General features: G+C 35.7%; 1 long non-coding RNA gene across 2 annotated transcripts in view; it reads right to left on the minus strand.

Moving 5' to 3' along the window:
• LOC149746973 (uncharacterized) overlaps window positions 1–6,335 on the minus strand; it is a 28,193-nt gene extending 21,858 nt beyond the window's left edge. For both annotated transcript variants that reach the window (XR_016388383.1, XR_016388384.1), the window contains exon 1: window positions 6,208–6,335. This is a non-coding gene — a long non-coding RNA (uncharacterized LOC149746973). The remainder of the gene's footprint in view (window positions 1–6,207) is intronic.
• Window positions 6,336–6,706: the final 371 nt, after the last annotated feature.

The following is a 6,706-nucleotide window of genomic DNA, read 5'->3' on the forward strand; positions in this document are numbered from 1 at the left end:
AGACCTAAGGACACATACAGACTGAAAGTGAGGGGATGGAGAAAGATATTTCATGCAAATGGAAATCAAAAGAAACCTGGAGTAGCAATACTCATATCAGACAAAATAGACTTTAAAATAAAGAATGTTACAAGAGATAAGGAAGGACATTATGTAATGATCAAGGGATCAATCCAAGAAGAAGATATTACAATTATAAATATATATGCACCTAACATAGAAGCAGGTCAATACATAAGGCAAATGCTAACAGCCATAAAAGAGGAAATCGACAGTAACACAATAATAGTGGGTGACTTTAACACTTCACTTACAGGAATGGACAGATCATCCAGACAGAAAATTAATAAAGAAACACAAGCTTTAAATGACACAATAGATCAGAAAGATTTAATTGATATTTATAGGACATTCCATCCCAAAACAGCAGATTAATCTTTCTTCTCAAGTGTACATGGGACATTCTCCGGGATAGATTACATCTTGGGTCACAAATCAAGCCTCAGTAAATTTGAGAAAATTGCAATCATATCAAGCATCTTTTCTGATCAAAACACTATGAGATTAGAAATAAATAACAGGGGGAAAAAAGTAAAAAAACACAAACACTTGGAGGCTAAACAATATGTTACTAAATAACCAAGAAATAACTGAAAAAATCAAAGAGGAAATCAAAAAATACCTAGAGACAAATCACAACAAAAACATGATGATCTAAAACCTAGAGGATGCAGCAAAAACAGTTCTAAGAGGGAAGTTTGTAGCAATACAATCCTACCTCAAGGAACAAGAAAAATCTCAAATAAAAAACCTAAACTTATATCAAAAGGAACTGCAGAAATAAATGCAATAGAAACAGAGAAAACAATAGCAAAGATAATAAAACAAAAAGCTGGTTCTTTGAGAGGACAAACAAAATTGATAAACCTTTAGCCAGACGCATCAAGAAAAAGAGGGAGAGGACCCAAATCAATGAAATTAGAAATGAAAAAGGAGAAGTTACAATGGACACTGCAGAAATACAAAACATCATAAGAGACTACTACAAGCAATTTTATGCCAAGGACAACCTGGAAGAAATGGACAAATTCTTAGAAAGGTATAACCTTCCAAGACTGAACCAGGAAGAAATAGAAAATATGAACAGACCAATCACAAGTGCTGAAATTGAAACTGCGACTAAAAATCTTCCAACAAACCAAAGTCCACGACCAGATGGCTTCACAGGTGAATTCTACCAAACATTTAGAGAAGAGCTAACACCTATATTTCTCAAACTCTTCCAAAAAATTGCAGAGGAAGAAGCACTCCCAAACTCATTCTACGAGGCCACCATCACCCTGATACCAAAACCAGAAAAACATACTACAGAAAAAGAAAATTACAGACCAATATCACTGATGAACATAGATGCAAAAATCCTCAACAATATACTAGCAAACAGAATCAAACAACACATTAAAAGGATCATACACCATGATCAAGTGGGAGTGGGATTTATCCAAGGGATACAAGGATTATTCAAAATATGCAAATCAACCAATGTGATATACCATGTTAACAAGCTGAAGAACAAAAACCATATGATCATCTCAATAGATGCAGAAAAAGCTTTTGACAAAATTCAACACCAATTTATGATGAAAAACTCTGGAAAGTGGGCATAGAGGGAACCTACCTCAACTTAATAAAGGCCATATATAACAAACCCGCAGCAAACATCATTCTCAATGGTGAAAAACTGAAAACATTTCCTCTAAGATCAGAAACAAGACAAGGATGACCACTCTTGCCACTATTATTCAACATAGTTTTGGAAGTCCTAGCCAGAGCCATCAGAGAAGAAAAACAAATAAAAGGAATACAAATTTGGCAAGAAGTAAAAGTGTCACTGTTAGCAGGTGACATGATACTATACATATATAATCCTAAAGATGCCACCAGAAAACTAATAGAGCTAATCAATGAATTTGGTAAAGTAGCAGGATACAAAATTAATGCACAGAAATGTCTTGTAATCCTGCACACTAACAATGAAAGAACAAAAAGAGATATTAAGGAGCAATTCCATTCACTATTGCAACAAAAAGAATAAAATACCTAGGAATAAACCTACCTAAGAAGGTAAAAGACCTGTGCTCAGAAAACTATAAGACACTGATGAAAGAAATCAACGATGACACAAACAGGTGGAGAGATATACCATGTTCTTGGATTGGAAGAATCAATATTGTGAAAATGACTATACTACCCAAAGCAATCTACAGATTCAATGCAAGCCCTATCAAATTACCAATGGCAGTTTTCAAAGAACTAGAACAATAAATCTTAAAATTTGTATGGAGACACAAAAGACCCCGAATAGCCAAAACAATCTTGAGGGAAAAAACGGAGCTGGAGGAATCAGGCTGGCTGACTTCAGACTATACTACAAAGCTACAGTAATCAAGCAGTATGGTACTGGCACAAGAACATAAATATAGATCAGTGGAACAGGATAGAAAGCCAAGAGATAAACCCACGCACGTATGGTCAACTAATCTATGACAAAGGAGGCAAGGATATACAATGGAGAAAAGACAGTCTCTTCAATAAGTGGTGCTGGGATAACTTAACAGCAGCTACATGTAAAAGAATGAAATTAGAACACTCCCTAACACCGTACACAAAAATAAACTGAAAATGGTTAAAAGACCTAAATGTAAGACTGGATACTATAAAACCCTTAGAGGAAAACATAGGAAGAGCACTCTTTGACTAAATCACAGCAAGATCTTTTTTGTCCTACCTCGTAGAGTAATGGAAATTAAAACAAAAAATAAACAAATGGAACCTAATGAAACTTAAAAGCTTTTGCACAGCAAAGGAAACTGTAAAGAAGACGAAATGACAACCCACAGAATGGGAGAAATATTTGCAAATGAATCAATGGACAAAGGATTATTCTCCAAAATATATAAACAACTCATGCAGCTCAATATTAAAAAAAGAAACAACCCAATCCAAAAATGGGCAGAAGACCTAAATAGACATTTCTGCAAAGAAGACATACTGATGGCCAAGAGGCACATGAAAAGCTGCTCAACATCACTAATTATTAGAGAAATGCAGATCAAGACTACAATGAGGAATCACCACACACCAGTCAGAATGGCCATCATAAAAAAATCTACAAACAATAAATGCTGGAGAGGGTGTGGAGAAAAGGGAACCCTTGTACACTGTTAATGGGAATGTAAGTTGATACAGCCACTATGGAAAACAGTATGGAGATTCCTTAAAAAACTAAAAATAGAGCTATCATATGACCCAGCAATCCCACTACTGGGTGTTTACGTAGAGAAAACTATAATTCAAAAAGACACATGCACCCCAATGTTCCTGGCAGCACGGTTTACGATAGCCAGGTCACGGAAGCAACGTAAATGCCCATCAGCAGATGAATGGATAAAGGAGATGTGGTACAATGGAATATTACTAGTCATAAAAAGCAACGAAATTGGGTCATTTGTAGGGTTGTGGATGGACCTAGAGACTGTCATACAGAGTGAAGTAAGCCAGAAAGAGAAAAACAAATATTGAATATTAACACATATATGTGGAATCTAGAAAATAGTACAGATGAACCAGTTTGCAAGGCAGAAATAGAGCCATATACGTAGAGAATAAATGTATGGACACCAAGGAGGGTGGGTGGGATGAATTGGTGGACTGGGATTGACATATATACACTAATATGTATAAAATAGATAAATAATTAAAACCTGCTGTATAAAAAAATAAAATTCAAATATTCAAATTAAAAAAAAAGATGAAGAAATCCTTTAAAATAAATAAATAAAGCAATAGTTGCCCAATATTAATGTGAGTAAGAGCTTGTAAAAACATGGATTTTGCATCTGTGAACCTGCATTTTAATGAAGCACCACAGATAATTTTATATAGGTTCATTTTGGACAATACTGACATAATGATTTCTAGGAATAATTTACATGTAGTGCTATAAGTGGTGTTCAATTTCAAATGAAAAGCTTTTTGGATTTTGCAATAAAATAAATCTGTTAAGGAAAGAATGTTTGTATCCCCTCCGAATTCATATGTTGAAGCACTAACCTCCAACATGATGGTATTAAATGGTAGGGTCTCTGGAAGGTAATTAGCTCTATATGAAGTCATAAGGATGGAGCCCCCATGATAGGATTAATGCTCTTCTAAAAATTGGACAGGCATCAGAGCTTCCACAGTGTGAGGACACACTGTGAGAATTTGGTTATCTGTAAGCCAGGAAGATGTTCATCACCAGAACCCAACCATACTGGCACCATGATCTCAGACTTTCAGCCTCAAGAAGTGTGAGAAATTAAATTCATGTTTTTTAAGTCTCCTAGGATGTAGTATTTTGTTATGACAACAAACTGAATAATACAAACCCAAATCATCCCAAGCATTTGTTTGACTTAAAACATGCCCTCACAATGAGATATTACTTCACACTTGTCCCAACAGCTAATCATCAAAAAGTCTACAAACAACAAATGTTGGTGAGGATGTGGAGAAAAGGGAACCCTCCTACACTGTTGGTGGGAATGTAAACTGGTGCAGCCACTATGGAAAACAGTATGGAGGTCCATAAAAAACTAAAAATGGAAGTACCATATGATCCAGCAATTCCACTGCTGGATATATATCTGAAGAAAAAAAAAATACTAATTCAAAAAGATACATGCATCCCAAAGTTCACGACAGCATTATTTACAATAGTTAAGATATGAAAGCAAAATAAGTGTCCATCAACTGATGAATGGATAAAGAAGATGTGGTGTATGTATAAAATGGAATACTACTCAGTCATGAAAACAGAATGTAATTCTGCCATTTGCAACAATGTTAATGGACCTAGAGGGTATTATGCTTAGTAAAATAAATCAGACAGAGAAAGACAAATACTGTATGTTGACACTTATATGTGGACTCTAAAAAATAAAACAAATGAATATGTATAAAAGAAAATAGAAACGTATTCACAGATATAGATAAACTAGTAGATACCAGTGGGGAGAAGGAAGGAGGGAGGGGAAAGATAAAGGTATGGATTCAAGAGCTACAAACTGCTACATATAAAGTAAATATGCATCAAGGATATATTGTACAGCACAGCAAAATATAGCTATTATTTTGTAATAACTTTAAATGGAGTATAATCTATAAAATATTGAATCTCTTTGTTGTATACCTGAAATTAATGTAATCATCTATACTTAAAAAATAATAAAAAAGGATGTGACAATATATAAAATATGAAATACTTATGGCAGAATAATATAAAATGTATACTCATTTCTGACATATTAGTTTGGTTTATCTGTCTCCATATCTTTACTGCATGTTTTTTTTTTTTTTTTTGCGGTATGCGGGCCTCTCACTTCTGTGGTCTCTCCCGTTGTGGAGCACAGGCTCTGGACGCACAGGCCCAGCGGCCACGGATCACAGGCCTAGCCGCTCCACGGCATGTGGGATCTTCCTGGACCGTGGCAGTAAGTCATGTCCCCTGCATCGGCAGGTGGACTCTCAACCACTGCGCCACCAGGGAAGCCCTACCCTAAGTTTTTATCACAAATTGTTAATGAAAATAAAGCTGTTAGTGGAGTTTCAACATGCATAGGTAAATGAGAACACAGAACTCCCCTTTCGCATGCCCCATTCTCCTCCTTCTAACTCCCTATGTGAACCCACTTTGTGCCAAGACCAAGAAGCTGTGCCCCAATAAGAACCAACCTGATTTCCTCACACTGACTGGGGCTATTGCTCACTTAGAAGACTTGATGCTTAATTTTGATAAGCAACTAGAAGACCATGGAGACAACCTATAAAAATGATTTGTCTTGGGAGAAAATACTAAAAACGGTTAATGTGCTGTTCCACATGTCTAACGTCCTGGGATTAAACCACAGGCACCAAGATCACCAAGTGTACTTGGCAACAATGAGCTAAAAGTTAAAAAAAACAAGCATCATACTGTTATTGTATTCATTTTCCCCCAAGGCACTCTCTGAGAAACACCACAACCTCTAAGGGAATTGAGAACAGCTTCCTTGTGGGGTAGGTTATATAATAGATATGCATCTTTTTCCAAGCAGTTAAATCATATCCAGCTATCAGCACACCTTACTTCAGGTGATCGTAATGTATGAGATTAAATGTTCCTACCTGATTGGAAACCTTCTTGTCCTCAATTCATTGGCTATACTGGATTTGTTTTTTGGGGTCAGACCTTCAGACTTCTACCAGAAATCATTCCTTTGGGGAAACCAGGCCTTCCCACAAACTCAGGAAACTGAAATGGAGACAGCAAGAGAGAAGGAAATTATTTGGACATATAGACCTCAATTGTTTGGTTTTAAGTAAACGTCCAAGCAAACATCTTCTAAATGGTATAATAACTTTAGGGAAATTCACGGTTTATAAGTTTGGGTACTCATAAACTGAACATATTATGATAAGAGTACAGGTTGCATTTTGTGTCTTCAACTCAAGCAAAGACTTCAAAAAAGACCCAGTTATCCTTTGTTCATTAAGACACAAAGAGAAGGCAAAAAGGGCAAGTTTCGAAGTCTTTTTCTTTACAATTTACTTCCTTTCTTCAGTCTTCATCAAGATCTTCAGGAAATTAACTTTACTAAAGTTAATTATTCATAAAATAAACATA

The sequence above is a fragment of the Delphinapterus leucas genome, chromosome 17 (assembly GCF_059928025.1).
Source record: "Delphinapterus leucas isolate spDelLeu-1000000601 "Yukka" chromosome 17, BTC_Dleu_Yukka2, whole genome shotgun sequence".
Lineage (NCBI taxonomy): Eukaryota > Metazoa > Chordata > Mammalia > Artiodactyla > Monodontidae > Delphinapterus > Delphinapterus leucas.